At 40.0% G+C, this 19,162-nt stretch overlaps 1 protein-coding gene across 1 annotated transcript in view; it reads left to right on the forward strand.

Annotated features, from left to right (window-relative positions):
* The first annotated feature begins 1,914 nt into the window (after window positions 1–1,914).
* FGD4 (FYVE, RhoGEF and PH domain containing 4) overlaps window positions 1,915–19,162 on the forward strand; it is a 61,641-nt gene continuing 44,393 nt past the window's right edge. The window contains exon 1 of the mRNA XM_053944069.1: window positions 1,915–1,931. The gene's annotated coding sequence lies outside the window, so the exon portion shown is untranslated. The remainder of the gene's footprint in view (window positions 1,932–19,162) is intronic.

The following is a 19,162-nucleotide window of genomic DNA, read 5'->3' on the forward strand; positions in this document are numbered from 1 at the left end:
AAAAGTTTTTATTATTAACAATTGGCAAGTTAAATAGGATACTGATTTTTTTTCCTTTATTTTTACTGCTGTTGCTGATGGATAATTGAATTTGGTGTTCATATAAGCTTAAGAATTTTTTGATGATGTAAAAATTGCTTATTTAGAGGAAGAAAATGGATTGAAATCAGCAGCATGAGTCAGAATGGTCTACTAGTCCTGGAGAGCAAGTTGGCAGACCTGGGTTTTGTCCCACGCCTTTCACCAGTATCCACAATAACCTTGTGAGTTCTGTGAGTTCCTTCTGAAATCTGGGTCCTCGTCAGCTTTCTGTGGTGGGGACTTTTGTGTTGATTACAGATACTCTTGTGCTGTCGGCAGGGATCTGAAAGGTTTCCAATGGTAATGCACCAGAAGTTTAATAGTGGTGTCTCTTACCAATGTAAATTTCACCGGGCTTGCTGTGAAACAAAATAAACATCCTTGTGCAGTGAGGATGAGGAAAACTGAAAATTCGGGTGGGAGGAGAGAGAAAATCATAGAGCTGTGTGTCTGAAACCACTTGCAGAAGAAGATGTGTTTTTGTGATGGTGGGGTCCAGCTCAGGGTTTTTCAGTCTTTTAGAGGAACGAAAGCTCTTCTGCAGGACCAGCTAGAAGGTTAAAGGAGAAAGGAAAACCATTTTCCCTTCCTCAAAAGAATTGTTTGCTAGACCTAAGTTAACATGCAGGAACCTGAGGTCCAAATTTGGTGCAGCTTCAAGTAAAATTACCCAGTGTTTTTGTCACCATTAGTCATAAGCACTGAGTAGTTTTGAGAGTGAGGCAAAGAAAGTTTGTGTGAGTCAAAGCTATTGTATATTCAGTGTTTCAAGCCTTAAATATTTTGAGACTGCGCAATAATAATCAGTATAAATAAATAATCAGTATTTAAAACCTTAATATGTTCTTTCAAAGACCTTTTATTTTGCAGAGAAGATCATTATCAGTTGGATGTGAAAAGGCATTTCCCTTTTCCCTGCAGACATCATCAGTGGGAATTCTCTGAGCTGGTGCACACACCTTCATTGTAGGTGTGGAGCTGTGCAGAGCCTGGTCCGGTGAGAGCAGAGGTTTCAGGCACACCTTTGATATGGAAAAAAAAAGCCTTTTCCAGACACACCTCTCCTGGCAGTGCAGCAGAGACAGGGCAGTTTTGCTTGCTGCTGAATCAGCATTGATCTCGGCAGATGCAGAGCAGATAAGTCTGACAGAAGCCCTGAGACCAAAACAGAGGGTCTGTGCAGGTCTTGTTGAGCAATAGATTATGGTGTCTTGAGGGGAGCAATTTCAAAATCTGATAGAGATCAGGCAGCAAACGTTTCCAATCGTGCTGAAATCAAACCCATTCAGGGGAAATAAGCCTGCCTTCAGAAAATCATTTTGTCAGGGGGAAAAACAGATCCCAGCTAATTTCCCTGCTTTAATAGCAACTAGAACTCCCTCTTAGCTTCACCTCCATCTCAGCAGGTGTTTGACCCCCTGCACACCACAGGAACAGGCAGTGTCAAGGTTAAACCTGGTTGCCAGCTTTTGTTCAGGTGTCGTGCCTGCCTGCGACACCTGCCAGGCATGCCCAGTCAGCCCTAGAGCCGGCTCTGCCTGCGCTCAGGCTTTGGGAAGCTGGAGCACAAAGAGCGCTTGTTGCCCCGATCCCCGGGAGTCTCCCAGTGCTACCACTAGCTGGGGAGGACTGGTTACCATGGAGGCTGCCATCTGTTCACTCCCTGCTGGAATGTGATTATCCTCGCTGGGTTGGGAACCAGCAAAAGCAGGGGAGCGTGTGCTGTCGGCAATTATCTGCAATGGAGTGCGTTAATGGAAGGCTGGAATTAGCTAGCTGGAGGAGCACGTAAAAGGATTTTACCAAAACTGTTAATGATTTCTAGCCAAGAGGAGCAAGCTTTTTGCAAGGTTGGTGCTAAATTCATTTTGTATGTAGGTAATTTTTAATTGATGTAGTGGCTTAAAGATTTGAGGATGCTAGCACCACAGAAATAATGCTTTATTGTTAGGAGGGTGTGGGGGGATTGTATTTTAAGGATCTTCGTTTGTCTGTTGCAGTTCAAGCAGTTTAATCTGGGGTAGTTAAAGTAGTAAGTCAGAATAATAACTGGCCGAACTGACACAAATGGAGCAATCCATATCTCTCGTCTTTATGAAATGCTGTTTGCTGCCAGATCTGTTTGATTTACATGTCTTTTCACGCTGGTTGCTTTTTGTCTGAGTGATTTCATTTTGGATGTGATACGTGTTTGGTTTTCATACTGCCATGAAGGGTGAGACGAGGGGGAAATGTTCGAGCAGAGCTGGTGATACAATGGATGTTTAGGGTGTTTTATGCAGTTTGCCCAGAGGAAGCAGCTTAAGGGAGGCAGAATGCAGGAGCAGGTTTTCCACTCCTCGTTCCCACCCTCTCTCTCTCTTTCTAACTCACCAACTGACCAAACATTTTGGACTATTTCTCTTATAGAGCTTAGTTGTATAAAGACTTGACATGAGTTTTTGGGATTCTCTGCAAATATTGTGACTGTTTTGATGGCAGGATTTAATATAAAGGGGAAAATAAAATTAAAGGTATACCCTTGTAAGGTTTTCTAGTCCTATAAAATACTTTTTTTGCTGTGTTGCAGGAGCTAGGAGCATTGTTTTTTTTTTCATAATATATGCATGGTGAACATTTTAGTGCAACTCAAATTGCTGACTTAAACGAGGGATGTTAAAATTTAGCACCCCAAAACCACAAAATTTTGCTTCAGCAGATGTTTTTAGTCACATATGTGCTTTCCCTTTTCAAATAAAGGTCTTATGCTGCATCCCTCTTGCCAGAACTGCCATTTTTATTTGGTGCAGGGGAGAACACTACTAGAGGCTTTTAATTAAAACTGTGTCAGTGCTAATTCAACCGCCCTGTCCTCTGCTTTTATGCACTGAAAATGTCAGGGCTTTGGAGTCTGGACGGAAAGTTACTGATAGAGTTAATAAGTCATGATTGCAACATATTTAATGAAGATAAATTTTTAACCTACAAGATGCTTTTCAAGTCTTGGTGCCTAACAAAAGTGTGTGTGGGAGGTTGAAAGGGTTTTTATTTCTTTGAGTACTTTAACTGTTTGTGGTGAATGAGCTTCTCTTGTGCTTGTGGGTATATGTGCCTGAAGTCCTTTCAGACATCATGTAACACTCTCATGTTGGCAAAATTGGGTGACCACCCTTAATAAAAGGTGTATCGACTTGTAATTTAAAAAAAAACCCTTTTTAAAAATTCCCTTCCTTACCCAGAATTTAAATATTGCATTGACTTTGAAGTTGGTGATTTATGCAAAACTTGCTCTTAATGAGCTGCAGTGGACTTGTTCACACGTGCAAGTGCCAAGTCTGTAATTGCATTATCAGGAGGAAAGGGGCAGATTGGCTTTTGTGCTTGGAAAGAGATTAGACTTTCACCCTTCAGGTGTTATCTTGGACCTGCCTGGAGTGAAAGGCAACCCTCCCAAGGTTATGCTGCTGTGGGATGTGTTTCTCTTCCCTGCTCTGTTTCAAGGAAGGCAGCTGCTGCCCACAGGATTCACTGTCACTGCGTGTGAATTACTGTCTTGCTGGCAAGTCTTCAGAGACAGCAACTATCCTAAGGGCAGGAAGGTAATGGCTTGTGTACCCTTTCCAGAGGTGATTTCTCCTGATTGCTAACTGGGGCTGTGCTGAGGAGCCTGTTTTCCCACTGCCTCTGCTATACCTGTGTCAAGGATAAATAGGGGACTGCACATTCTGCACTCTCCAGCTCTTATATTCTCATGAGCACCATGTAAATGTCCAAGCAGTCTTAGGCAAACAATTTTTTTTTAATTTCTGTCTTGGTTGGTCTATATGTGTCTGTTGGATGTTTTTTTAATTATTAAATTTTACTTTAGGTCACTAGGTCAGTGTTGATTTGTGAATGCAGGATTTAAAGGCTAGACGCTGTTTAATCCATTTGAGCATCTGGCCTTTCATAGTAGACATCCCATTTCCATGTAAGAGAGGAACTGTTAAATGTCTGGTGGAAACTAATGATTTTTTTAAAGGCTTTTGTTTTTTGTTTTTAGTCTTAGGTAGATTATTACAAGTGGCTCTGATATTTATGCTCAATGCAAATAAATGATTGTCAATGTAATCTGCTACATGATCTCTTGAAGGAGATTTAGTCTAGAATACAGGCTTTAGGGGCCAGCAGAGTCAATGGGTCATACTGAATAGTGATTTGGTTTGGGTAATTTTAAGTGGGTAAGCTAAACTTAGGTACATCATCTCACAATAAAAGGGCATTTTGAATGAGCACTTAACTAAATAGTGTCTAGAAATGCAACCTAGTATATAATGAGCTCATAATAGTCTTGTTTATAGTGTCTGCGCTCACTAAGCTTTCAGGAAACTTGTCATTAAATGGTAAAATCCTGAGTCAATATATAGGAAAGTGCATAAACGATCACAATTGTTTTCTTCAAACAGACAAGTCTTTCTGCTTTTGACTTGACACATGACTGTGGAATGCTGCTTGACATGACATTGTGTTCGGGCTGCTGCTTGGTGGAGGTTTTAAACATGCTTCATTTTCAATATTCTTTGTTTTTGCCATTTACTCATGTATCGTGAATATTAAAACAAAAAACAAAAAAAGCTCAGGCTCCTGATTGTCTCCTAACAGCAGCATGGCTGATTCAAGGTTAAAGCCTGCAGCTCCCTCTGAAGGGCCAGCTGTTTTGGAAAGTCCTAGTGCCTGTTTACAAACTGTTCTCTTTGCAAGTCCCATGGAATAATGGAGTTCTGCAGCCTCTGGATGTGGGAGGATAAACCTGCTGACACAGGCACTGCAGCTGTTGGTCTGTTTGCTGGGCCTTAGTCACTTAAAATTGCTAGTGCCTTTTTATGCTTTCTGTGGGTGGGGTCAAAATTCAGGCATTAACACTTCTTTTTCCCATGATGCTGGAAAGCACTGTACCAGATTTTAGAAAACATCCAATTGGTTGAATTTGTTCTAAAGCTGATCACCATCCTAAACCTCTGCCGTGAGATGGTGAGTAACTAAATGGGAGAGACTGGCAGATGAATTATTTTTGTGAATTGTGGTAGGTTTTTTTAGTCTTTTCCAGAGGGGCTTGCATTTAGTACAGAAGTACTTCTGTCCTTCCTTGTGGTTCCACCTCATTAAGGTGTCTAATTGAAGAACCTGAAGACTCAGAGGCGTTCTGCGAAGTTTTAGAAAATATTCCTCCCAAGTAATTGTTATTCAGAGTTGGAAAAAGAACAGGATGGGAAGAAATGACTGCATGCCAGCAACAGAATATCTTGAAGGGGAATTATTTCTTTTTCTTTTTTTTTCCCAGTTCATCCAGTTGCTCTTACTATATAATTAGCTGTTCATTTTAAGTATAAAAATACAACTTGGACTTATAAGAGCCATGGGAATTGTTTACTTTTTGATGACTATCTCAACAAAATAAGTCCTTCAGTGCATTTGGGAACATAGAGCTCAGGACTGGAAAGAGCCATTTGATCACTGAGGGGTTTTTGTGTGGGATTTCCCCACTGCCACCCTCAGTCACTGGTAGCCTTATAACTTACCTGCCATTTAGGTGATCAGCAGGCTTTTCTTCTGGCCTACTGCAAATCACAGACTCTTATGGCTATGGGAAGCAAACTTTAAAGAGAACTTTAAACTCTGCTAAATGATGAAAAGTCAGTGTTACACTGTGCTTCAGAAACTGAACTAGAAAGATTGAACTCATTGTGTCATTAGATCCCTGTCAGGAGAAAACTCAAGCAGGCACTTTGAGACATGAAATCTGCTATCAGGATGATGCTTTCTGGGCTCAAGCCAGTCTTCAGTGCTTCAGATGAATGGTAACCCAGGGCAGCCAGATTTTGAATTGAGGGGAGGATAGCCTTCTAGTCCTGACAGATGGCTAGCAGAAGTGTTTTTTCAAGTAGAAGTGCTTTCCAGCTGCTAATCTTTAGAGGAACCTTCATGGCAAGTTTTTGTGTAGTTCTTCTTGCCTGTCTAGACATTTTCTGGCTTGTGCCTTCTTCAGATTGTACTTGTTTGTTGTGGTTTTCTCACTACCACAGATATACTTTACCTTCATGACAAGGGTGTAGGTGCAGCTAAACCTGATATTAAACAGTGTTGTAACTTGTCTGTTCCACTTCTACTTGTAGTAACACTTACCAAAAACCAAAACAAAATCCATGTTTACCTGCTCAGCTAGGTGCTGGTGTGGTTTATAGTTCTGAATATATTTTAAAAAAATTTCTAGCTAATATTGAAACAAAGATTTATGCAAACCTTTTCAGCAAAGGCTCATGAACTGAGGATTGAGGCTGCAGAAGACCTGAATTGCAGACTTTTCTACAACCAAGGGTTTTGTTTTGAAGTCATGAAGTAGTGCCATGGGTGGTGTGGTGTATTTCCTGGAGAGGTGTTGAACATAGCTGCTGTTTGAATAGTAGAGGGAAAATTAACTCAAAAGATTGTAATAATACTTCAAAGAACAACTTGATTCTTTAATGAGTCATTCCTGCAGGGCAGGACTTGAACTTCTTACCTGGAATTTTTCTTCATCTTATCTCTTTCTCAGTATTGACATCCTTTGTGCTCTCCTACACTGCTGTCCTATTTTCTACAGAAGCTAATATTTCTTTTATTTTTTTTATTCTCCTTCCTTTCTTAAGGAGGTCACTGATGCTCAGGAAGATGAGTGAAAGCATGATATGGCTTTTTGTGATTCAAAATACTTTTATAGCTTCCTATACCATGCTTGTAGCAGTTACATTGAGATTGAGACAGAGAATAAATAATTTATGCTCATTTTACTTGTTTGGTGTGGTTGACTAGTGTTCAGCTCTCTAAAACATCGAAAGGCTTCACAGGTTATGTAAGATTACCTGTTGCCTTTCTTTAAAGATCCTGTGCCACTTTTCTCTACAGCTGAAATAGTTCTCTGGCAGCTCTATGTGTCACAGCAGTTTCCAAGGCTAATTTTGATGTCTGTTCTCTTCAGTAGATCTTGTTCACGCCATTGCTTGGAGCCTTATGTTGCTGTTATGACTTGGCCACCCACTAGAATGTAACTGGCAAGTGTTTTAGTCCCTTGGCTTGTCAAGATTTCTGTAAGTCAGTTTCAACTGTGGAAGCTGCTACAAACACTCTTAAAGATAGCTGCTATAAGTCAAAATAAATTCAAAGGCTCAGGGATGGAATTACAGCTTTGCCTGAGCTTTGCCTGAAACACAACAGCTAAAACCTAATACGATGCAATACTCACAGTTAGCAGTGTGAGCCCTGTTTGCCCTCAGTGAAGTCAGCACTGCTGCACCCCTCTGTTGTCTGCTAGCATCCTGTTATCTTGGGAAAAATGTTAATTTTAAAATCTTAGTCTGGAACACGGTAGATGAAGAGCCTTGCCCACAAATTTTGCCCAATTGCTCTGCAAGCTGGGCCTGGTTAGGTCGTAAGAGACGAAACATTTGTGTGTGTTTGTATGTGTTTATAAAACTGATTTGATTGATTTTAAAATACAGTCTTTCTAAATTAAATTTTCCAAGTTTGTCATTGATTTTACTGGTCTTATTCCTGGTGTTTCTCTAGTTTGCCTGAAAATACTCCAAAATTTTCCCACTGTTGAAAAATTCTGAAAACTGTAGAATGCATTTTTAGTTGCTACTTAACACAGGACCAAAACTTCAGTTAGCAGCTGAGGTGGTTTTTTTGTCTATATATGTCTTCCATGGAGTGTCCTCAGCTTTGTGTGAGCAGAAGTGTGATATTCCCTCAATCTGATACTAAACATTTTCAGTGCAAAACAATGCCCAGGACACAGTCATGATGAGAGGGAAAAGCCTCTCAATCTGATGTGATCTACTTAGTGCTCTTTGATACTCTAGTCTGTTCATCATGTTTTAATGGATTAAGATTTTCTTTGCACTGCTTTAATCCCGTTTATCACAAAATCGGGTGGAATTTTAGAGTTTCCTTCCATAAGAAAGGCAACAATGAAACCTGGCTGTGTCTGTTTTATAGCTGGCGTCTTCTCTGATTCCATGTTTTTAGAGTTCAGAGATAGCAGTAAAGGAACTGGGGGGGAAAGCTTATTGATTGTTTTTGTGTTGAAATAAATGATGAAAAGTCATTACTGTCTGGCCGATGAGGTCTGGTGTGTGGATGGCAATAATTTAAAGGAAATTATAGTTTCATTAGTGCGGATGTGGTCTAAAAGGCTATATTTAACTATCAGCACAACTTCACTATATAAAAACAGTCACAGCTCTCTCTGACCTTTGACCCTTACTGCTCCAAAATACACTTCTACATTCTCTTATGGGTCACCACTGTCTGTATTTTTACCTTCCCTTTTTGCATGAAACTGGTTTGTTGAATTCCTTGTGATCACTTTTCTCAGGACAGTTGAGGTACACAAGGCTGGGTGGACTGGAAAAAGAATCAGCTCTCTGTATTAATGGCAGGGCAGAAAAAACCCTGCAAAGGGTCCGATTTGCTGACTGTCCTGTAAATACTAGATTATATTTGCCCTAACAGGACAAAGTAAGGAGACTACAGCTGTAGATATATTTGAGGCTGAAGGAAAGAACTGTGACCAGATAGTGACACTTTTTTTGTCCTTAAACTGATCTGGTGAAAGATGTCCTTGCCCATGCAGGAGGGTGGGACTGAATGGTCTCCATCCAAATCATTCTAGGTTTCTGTGATTTTTAGGAACTGACATGTTCTGGAGAAAGCTCATATGATACTTTTTGTAGTGTGACTGGGAGGATGGAGGAAGTTGAAAGGGAAAATGTCTTGCGCTTTCAAGTTTCTCCTCCTCAGAAAGCATGGAGTCAGAGCTAAGGGGAAATAGGTTAAAAATGCCTGTACTGTCACACATTCTGTTTAAGAAATGTAAATGGGATTCAGGGAAAGACTAAACAAATTCATGGTGAATATGGCTTTCTGCAACTGTAAAATACAGTTGCAAAATGACATGGGTGATCCATAAACTGATGCTGTAAGCCATGGGGCTTGTGTGTTTGACTTCTGCAGTGGGTTACTCAAGCATTTCCTACTGCTTCTTGTAAGATAAAGAATATTTGACTGGTTTTTAAATAATTTTTTCCCCGATCATATTTTATGTAGTGCTATCTAGCCCAGAAGTGTATTGATGCATTCCACTCTGCTGTTTGTTATGAACCCTCCATGCAGGTTTTATTAATTCAAACCAAGAATAATTTGTACTTTATTTTTAGTATCTAGCACTGCTCTGATTTGATTTTTATATGGAAGTGAAATCACAGTCACTGCAATCTGATCTTGTTTTGTGAGTCTGTTTGGATTTTTAATGTGGAAGGGTAACTTTAAAGTTAGGAATTCAGCCTTTCACTGTACTGCTGAATCTAAGGACAGTTCTTAAATTCTGTGGTGGTCTTCCTGGGTTGGGTCATGGCCTTTTCTTGTGGGATGCACGTGTGCTTTTTGTGTTTGTGTGTGACCAAAAGCTACGTTACCTGGAAAATGAGTCTGCTTCCCTAAATCATAACACGATTTTGCAGTTTACATATTTAGTGTTTGTATATATAGAAAGGAGATTTTAGAAATAAAAACTATTTTTTTAACAGAAGAATTGGCAAACCACACCCAGTTGATGGAGTCAATAGCCTTTGACCACTTTTCATGTCTAAAACCAGAAATCCTTAAAACAATTGCCAATCTTTCTTTACTAAAGAAGATTAATTGACAAATAAACCACAGATTCCTGGATTTTAGGGTGTTTTTTCAAGTATAGAAGGTACTTTAAGCTATAGAAACCCAGCTTTATATGGTTAGAGTTAACACAGAGTTACCATGGGTTCTTTTGTAAACTCTAATAGAATAGAAGGCACTCAATGATCTTTGATACTACTCTCTGATTTCATTGAATTGCAACCATTTCATTATTTGTTTGGAGGGTTTTGTAGTTGCTTGCATTACTCTTACTCTTGACTAAATTGCAGACAACAAGATGCTACAGTGACAAATGCTGTGCAAGCATAGGACAAAAAGTTCTTTTCTTCTAAGAACTTCTGTTGTGTGTTCTTTGAGCATAACCACAGGCTTTCCCTTTGGGACACATAATACAGCTGAGCTGGAAGGAAATAAGAAAAGGATGGAAAAATACTGCTATTTCTAATTATGGCATGGTAATTGTTCATCACATCTACCTTGAGATTGCTTTTCCTGCAATGTGATGAAGTCACAATCTCCTTGCATGTGAACCAGGAGAGCTAGGGAGGAGAGTGATAGATGTTCCTGATTTTCAGAATTTGGAGGAGAAAGTGTCCTTTAAACAAATGTGTTTCTGTTGGACTGCAGATCCAGTGTCTCTTAGTGTTTCTCACTTTGTTGAGGGTTAGCTGCCCATTTTTTAAAATATATTGTTGCTCTTCCTTTTTGCAGTAGTCCTGAATACCCATTCTTAAACATCCTCCTTACCTAGCCCACTTGTGTGGATTTTATCTCCTCCTTTTCCTGGGAATCACTAATCTCTGTAGCTCACTTCCTTAATATAAAATTTCTCCCCATCCTTTGATTCATTATATGCCTACAAATCTTGGGTTGTGATATGGCTATTTCTTCCTTCCTTACATGCTACTGGGGCAAGGCTTGAAGGGTGCACTGTAAAAAAACAGCAGTTTTAGATGAGTTGGGTTTTTTTTTAATATATTTGTTTAAGCCATCCAGGCTTCTGCACAAAATCACTTGTTACTGGTTTTAGCCTGTGCCATGAGTCATAAAAAGGACAGCATGTGGAAGGTCTGACAGAAGTGAGGGTCACTTTGGGACATGGCTGTGTGGTATCCCATAGCCGATCCCATTTCCCTAAGAATAGCTGGGAGCCAAATCAAACCTCTCTGCAGAAAATGCCTGGCCTCTGTTAGTGGGGCTCTTAACAGCACCTCAGGAACTCTTTGGGGATGAGGACAAAGCATGCTTTCATTTCTGCCCATGCCCCAAATCCTGTGATTTTCAAGTACTGGGGTGTAATGGAAAAGAGAAAGGAGATCAGTGTGAGTCAACCAGAACTGCTTTATGGGAGCCCTGTGAAAGGGGCCTTCCTCTCTTGGACTCACTGAGATGTCTGTAGATCTCTCACATGGAAAAAGAAAGTTGGGAGGTGTTTCCATATTGAAATTCAGAAGTTCGCCTTTTGAATTCTGTGTCAGGGTGCAGATGGGTTACTGATCCTTTGGGTGGGACAAAAATCCCTCTCCATCACTGGCTTACACAAACTGTGCATCACGTTCTGATGCATGATCCGCCGCAAACCTTTTCAAACACTTTGTGCCTGAAGTGAGTCTGCAGGAAGGAGGAGCAGAAGACAGCCACAGAGTGCTGGACTGTGATTCACTGTCACATGAGCCAATTTGGTTTTGGGGGTTGTGTGTCACAGTGACAAACTGCTCATGTAGCTCTTTAGTACTTAGTTCAGCTTTCCAGGTTTCCTAACGGTACTCATGTGACTGCCTTCTCAATGTCATCACATTAAGAATATTCAAATGAGTTATGTACACAGTTTGGGTCCCCTTGCCTGCAAAATAGGGGAAGTACTGACAAGAAGCTGGTATTCCTTTGGTTGTGTTCCAAGTGCTTGGAGGTGGATAAAAAGTAAGTGCCATCTATTTATTGTGAGATGTTTGTGAAAACTTTCAATTATTGGAGTGAGGAGGTCATATGAGCCAATAATTTTGATTTGGGTGAACATAGTTTCAAAGAACTAGTCGGCTGTGCAAGGACTAAAGGTTTGCTGTGTTTAGTCTGTGTAGTTATTCTGGATATGCTAAATGATGGCAACTTCTTATCTTAGTATTATGACTTTTATGACACATTAATGGGAATGTTTGTTTTATTTAACTAGTTGTTCTCTGTGCCTCTTTATCTGCCTTTTAGAGAAAATGAATAAAAAGAGCCTTATTTTAAAATTAACTTTTCTTTAAAGTTCATAGGCATGTTGTGATGACAGGGAAGACATAGCTGCACCTTTTGTTGATGAGTGTGCAGGTAATACTTGCATTGTGCAATTCACATGTTTCTGATTTTAGAGAAAGCAAAGTTGGTCATAGAACACTTGTGAAACCAGGGTAATAGGTTAATGAGATATTCCCCTTCTAGCAGTTTAATCTCTTCCAAATCCCCTTATCTGCTGGCTAATCAAATAGATATGGAGCAATTAATACATTACTTTTTTTAAAAAAAAGGAGGTGTTAAATACGTATTTCAAAAATGGGCAGTGGTGACTTCTTTATACCTGTTCAAATGTTGCTACTTCTGGAAGTGAAATAGGATCCCTGGTTTCTTTCATGTTTGTAAATTTTCTTCTTTCCCAGTGGTAGCAGAGCTGCAGTGACTCTCCATGTCTGGCTCCTGCTTTTCCTTGTGTGACTCCTTATCTTCTCTTTGCTTCCAGTGGTCAGTAACAATTTATGTAGCTCCTTATCTAAAATAATTGCTTCTTTTGCAGCCATTTGTCTTATAGTTTTCTAACTTACTATATTGTTTGTGTCAATATTGAAACCTATATTGCTGACCCAATCTGAATTTAAAATCCGGCATGTACTTGTATGACAGGCATTATCAGTGGTTTTCCTGGGTGGGGGAGAGTAGACCTGGCTGAAGAAAGGCTGGCAAAGCCCTCACCAGCAGATGGATAGCCCAGACTCCTGGGGAAAGTGATTTGTTCCAAATGTGGGAAACTGAGCAGAAAATTTATCTTCTCAACAAAGGCTTTTGTGGAGCAATAAGGTGTTCTGTTATAAAGGCACTTCATGTGCAAGCCCAAGCAACAGGGGCAGGCTTTGAACTCCTGGAGGTGAACTTTCAAAATACAAATATAACTTATGCATTGGAGTTTTCTTGGTCAGATTATGAAACTCAGTTAATGCTATTTTTTATTTTAATGGTACACTGATGACCCAGGTGAATAAAATTTGTATGTGTCTTTAAGGAGCCTGGGATTACTTGCTAAGAGTATCAGGGATGAGGAAATGCAACTTCCTAGCTCAGCAGTTTAAATACGCAAAAGAGAAAGAAAACTGGTAAATCTTGGCCAAGGTGCTAAAAATGTGTTCCATTTAGGTTTCAAATCTATATGTGTGGAGCTTGCACCTGTTCATCTCAAGATGAATAAGGCACCAAAATATTGAAATAACTGGAGGAAAGTTGTTTTTTCGCTGTTTTTGGCAATGCACCTCTGCCGTACAACATTTGTAATAGAAAGGAAACAATTAGCTGCCCAGAGGGCTGTCCCCTCAATGACAAACAGATTCTCATGGATTGTTTTGCAAGTGTGTTCCCTGGTAACCCTTGGTGCTCACCCCTCCAAGCAGCTCTGCAGTGTTGTGAGCATGGGGATTGTGAGCTGCTGGAGATGGAAGGGGCTGCAGGGAGCTGTGGTTTGGACCAGTACAGAGGTTGAAAATGACCTCAGCTAGCTGCTATATTCTGATTCATATTATCAGAATTGACAGGACTTAAATCCCAGGTTTTTTCTCCTGCTGAGATGAATGTGTGCCAGCTGGAGATCACATGGTATGGGAGCTCTGAACAATAAAAGAAAGTTACTCGGTCTAACTTCCCTTTCCAGTTATTCCTTTTGCTTTTTGAAACTGTGTATTTCCTCGGTTAATAATTCACTCTAATGTCTTTGTGTTGTGCCCTGGAGCATGATATGTAGTTTATGTCATTTAAAAATTGATTTAAAATTATTCTAATCAATGCCAAATAAACAAAGGTTTTCATAACAATTCTTTAATGTAGATTCTTTTGATCAGTGATATCCTGTGTGTCCTGTATACTTAATTCTAGGCATAAATTTAAAGAGAGATTAGGAAATTTAGAAGATGATTTGAAATTTGCACCACGCAATATAGAGAAAACAAAGCACCAAACAGAAAAATGTACTAACTTGTTCTTAACCTTGATACTGCTTTAATTTCATTGCAATGCAATGAATAGTGACAAAACTTTCATAGTGGCTGAAGTATTAGACAAAATAACTTACAGTAGTCCCTCCTTCTCCTCCTCCTCCTTCTTTCTCCAGCAGTTTGCATGTTACATAAGCTGATTTCTTTGTTTTTCCTCTTTCCTTGTGAACAGACTTCACTCTCTTCTCTAAGCAGACTGATTTGCGTTGCTTACGCCTCTCCTCTCAGCACGGCCTTGCCCTCTGAGAGGAGGAGCATCGTGTGACTGAGACCCAGCATGTGAACTGTGAGCACAAATCGAGCATCTGGGGAGAAGTCCTTTCTGGCAACTTGTAGGGCTTGTAAATGGGATAAATGTGAGGCTCTCGTAGCGTTATTACCATTGCAAAATCAGTTCCTCGTGCAGTGGTACTGGATTACATTTGCAAACAATGTCTTCTGAATCAGGTAAGGCTGACTGGGATGCTTCTGGCAAACTTTAATCTTTTCAAGACTTGGGGTGTGTTTGTGTCCAGAGACACCAAGAGTTAAACTTTTTAGTCTGAGGCAAAATAAACCGGTGAACATCAGCTGCCTTGTGATGCAATACAGCTGGAATGCTCTGGTGGCTTTTTCCTCCTATTTGGAGTAAATGAGCTTGAAGTCTCCTGAACTGACTGCCTGATACATCTGCCACACCAATAACCCCACTGCTTTTGGCTTGTTTTGCTGCTGCTTTCACCAGCTCGGGACTTTGTTAAAAGCAAATCAGTTTTCTGATGTTTGTAAGTGGTTTCAGTTCCTGGCTCGTTTGCCAGATTCACTGAGCTCTGTTCATAGATACAGGGTTTCTGCAGGACATATCTATGAGAAAACATTGCCTCTCAGATTTATATCCTGCATAAGATTTATATCCTTGTTTTAGGAAGTAGGTATACACTTGTGACTTATACCCAGCTTTTCACGTATAATGTTGCAATAATCCATTTAACTGATGCTTATGCTACACTTAATGTACAGAATTGGCTTCCAGAATTAAAAAAAAAAAAAAACCAAAAAAACAACCTTTTATTGCACCATCCAGTGAAAGGTTTGAATTTTTTCCATTTATGCTTGTATATGAGTTTTAAAGAATACTATTGAAAATACTGCTTTACTTCTGAGTGCATTTTTCAGTTCTGAGAAAAATTGAGCTTGGGATAAGTTCAGTCAAAAGGCATACCAAACCCTAACACTTAACATAAAATAGCAAATTTTCTGAATGAGGTTTTTCACAGAGAGATGGATGAAGCTGATCTGTGGAAGGTTTGGGTTTAGCATGCCAGTCTCTCTCTCTGGAAAGCCCTCTGAGGCTAAAGAGAGGGAAGGAAGTTACCGTCAGAGTGAGTTTGAGATTTGCTAGAGAAGCTTGGAGTAGATGTATGCAAATAGTTCTACCCAGTTCTCCTGATTTCAGTACCGTGGGCATCTGCTTTTTTGGGGGGGTGGGGGGTACAAAGAATACTTGTTTTTTAAAAATTCTATTGGCTCCTTATCTGCTTTATGAGCAAGATGAAAACTGCCCTTTTCCCTCTAGCATTTAATAATCAACAAAAAGGATGGGAATCACACCTTTCCTCCCACTCCTTAAATACCATTTTGCTGTATCCTGAGAAGAATTTACATGTGGATGTAGGTGACTTTTTCTCTGATCATTCTCTGATCTGTCTCTTAAGAGCTGTTTTCAAATGTGTATCCTTTTCCTGTAAATGTGACGGGAGCCCTTACGGGTCTTTCAGGAAGGATAATGTGGTGTTATAACCACTATTTCCTCTTTCCCTTTGGCTTACTGTCAGTCTGCAAAGGTCTAGGCCTACAGAATTCTTACATGTAACAGTGGCAGTCTGAAGGTCAAATAGAGTGGTGAAGCTGTGATATTTGGTTTTTTTTTGTTTTTTTTTTTGATATTAACTATGTGATGCACAAATACATTTGCACATGCTTTAAGGTGACATAAATTGTACTATCAGGTGTAGGAGACCCATAAATATAGACAGTGCACAGAGAAAGAGTGACAGCAAATAATTCCAGTCTGTGTGGGTTTTAAATCATGTGGACAAATATCCCTGGATTCCTCTAAACAGTGTCAGAGAAGCAGTGAGTCTCTTGCTGAAGCATTGGCTGCCTCCAGTCTGAAACATGAAGAAATCCTTCCAGTGCTGACTGCTGGGACTGGATGACAGGGCAAAAGGAGGGACAGTACCTACAGGAAGTATAAATTCACATAGCAGTTCATTCATTGTTATCACTATGGACAGTTTGGGCAGTTGAGTGTCTGCAGGTACCTGGGTAAAGCAGTTTTTGCAAGCACTAAAGGCCACAACAAATATGTACAATGTACCTTTCCCAGAGCGTTGATATTTTTGAAGACTCAAACTTTATAGATGTATATTCTTTTAGTAGTAACATTCACTATAAGGGAAAAAACCGATTTCAAGCGATGCCTTTTCAAAGGGTCGTTGATACCATGACTCAGAATTCAACAGGGAGTTGACACTGGAGTCAGTTTTTTTCATTAGGGCCACCATTATGCTTTTTGTTGTGCCTTTTCTTTGAGTCTTATGTTAGTCTTTTATGTGCTGTATAAACAGAAAATGTCTGTTGGTTTACACCAATGCTTGTAAACCCAGTATATTTGTTGAGTCTTTAATAAAAATTCAAAATATTTATGTAATTCTCCTCTATCTCTCCCCTTCTACCCTGAGTTTATAATTATTATAAAACAAAGGATTAAATTTCTTTAGTGTTAAGAGTTTGGAACTTTAGTGCCCGTGTATTTCTTACAGTTTGACAGGCAATGCTTGACATTGAAAAGGACAGGTAGTTAGGAAACACAATCTTTCCTTTACATTGCTGTAAGATATTTAATGCATTATGATTGCTCTTGCTTGCCTGTGAAAAAAACCCTGCAGTCATGAACCATCACTATAAAAAAGAAAACACAAAGAAGGGAAGGCAACAGCTGGTTTACGTCACATGAGGTGGAGAGTGCTTGGAGTATTGCCAAACCTTGTATTAGAAAAGAAATTAAATGCTTAACCTTAAACAAATGTTATTTTTACAAGTAATTTCGTAGAGTTTATTTGCTCTCTGTTTTAGAAAACTTTTTTCCCCATCATGCAAACCATTCCCTTTTTTTAGTGACTATTACAATGCTCTTTCTTCTGATGCCAAGAGCTGAGGCTCTAAGGAGAGCACTAAATATTACATAGGAGTCAGCAACATTCTGTTGGGCTGCAGTTTTGCAAGCAGCTCAAGTGATCCAGTGGGCAGCTGCTGCCAAGAAGCTGCCAGGTCCCTTCCTGGAGCTCTTGGGCTCACCCACGAGCCAGCTGAGCTTGATCCCCCTGTACAAAACTCTGGTGGTAAAAGCCACTCGCCCGGGAGCTGTGCGGGGTTACACTGACCTGGAGAAAAACCCAATGAGCCCTGGGGTGGGTAAGAAGTGAGCAATGGGAATTACAGGGATGTGGAGGGATGGAAAGGATGGTACTTATCTTGGTGGAGACTGTCTCACTCTGGGCTAGCTGCAGTTTGGGTGGGAACAGGCTTTTTTTGGTCTGTCCTAGGGCCTTCAAACATTTGCATTTTGAAACGTTTGCAAAGTGAAAGGTTGCGCATCCTTGAGGTGTTTTGGACAAAACTTCAGCCATTTCAAAATTATTTCTCTTCTTGAAGTCTAGTTGGACTTAATGTATTTTTTACATTACGTTACTTTTCTTTTTAAATAGCATTTTCTATCCATTTGCACACTCAAAGATAAATATTCATAGGAATATTAAGCTTTTTGGAGCAGTATGATAAATTTTCAAGTTTGCATAGAAACAAGATTTGAATTCTCCAGCTTTTTATAAGTTTTAAGAAATGACATTCAAAATTCATCATACAATTGCTGTTTTTCTTATTTTTTTTTTTTTAGCATTTAAATTTTAAGTGGAGGTCTAGAAAAGAGAGGAGAGAGAACTAAGCAATAGAATACTTTTGATTTTTAATCTCAGCCTGTTCAGAGCATGAAGTGTAAAGCTGATTTAATCTGTATAATGTTCAAGAAGCAAATGCATACATGTGCAGGTCTGTTAACCTGGAGTGAATTCTGTGGACAATAAAAAGAGTGGTCATCTCTGGCAATTAAGGGATAAGGGATTTTTTTTTCCCCATTGGATTCCAGGCAACTTGTATTTGGCTTCCTTACATAAGGATGATTATGAGCCAGTTGGTTAATGTGAAATGGTGATTGGTTTCTTGTTCCTTACGGAAAGGAGGCGATGTAAAAGCTGGCATAATTGTGGTAGGCTTTCAAGAGACTGGACAAGGAAGGTCCTTCCTGAATGATTACACAGGAAGGCTCTAAATGCACTTAAATGAGGCTTTTTGTGGCTATTCTTCACTTTTTTTTCCTCAACCAGGTCAAAAGCAGGAAGCACTTGAATTCTTGTGAAGTGTCCAGCTTTGGGTTCTTTTTATTTCTGGTTTGGTGCAGTGAGCATTCCCAGGGAGCTGCTTGTTTCGAAGCTGATGGTTGTTAATGACTTGGCAGGGAGGCTGAAGCTCCTGGGGAGCCTGAGAGAGCCGGGCTTGGGGGAGGGAGGCAGAGGCCATGGAGCAGCCGTGGTGCCGCACAGCTGCACCGCTGGGGCCGCTCCAAAGGGGCAGCAGGGTTTCTCTCCATCCCCACCTTCCTCTTTATCATAAAGTTCATGAGTTTACATTTACTTGTAACCTTTCATGTAACAGGAAGCAGTGCCTGGTAGCCTGTTGTAATGCTATTGTGCAGTTAATACCCTGCTGCCTGTTCTATAATTAGAGCATATTTCAAGCCATCCATTTTTAGGTAATGTTTATTTTTATTATTTTTTTCCCTTTCTGTCCCTAATGTTTTCTCCAACCACACTGAGATATGATTCAATAAAATCAGTATTACCTAGTGGCTACTTGCTTCTGGAAAGGGAATCTTGTCTTTCTTTCCCTATCAATCAATTTGCATCTTTGCCCAAGTTCCAGTGCATCTAAGGTGAATGAATGCATGGAACTGGCTGCTTTATTTTTTGGGCAGGGTTACATTTCTGATGGTTTAACTTTCCCAGACCACATCCTGAGGCTAGATGGGTGCCAACACTGGTGCACAGAAAGTGGTGGGAGCG

Source organism: Vidua chalybeata, chromosome 5 (assembly GCF_026979565.1).
Source record: "Vidua chalybeata isolate OUT-0048 chromosome 5, bVidCha1 merged haplotype, whole genome shotgun sequence".
Taxonomy (NCBI): Eukaryota; Metazoa; Chordata; class Aves; order Passeriformes; family Viduidae; genus Vidua; species Vidua chalybeata.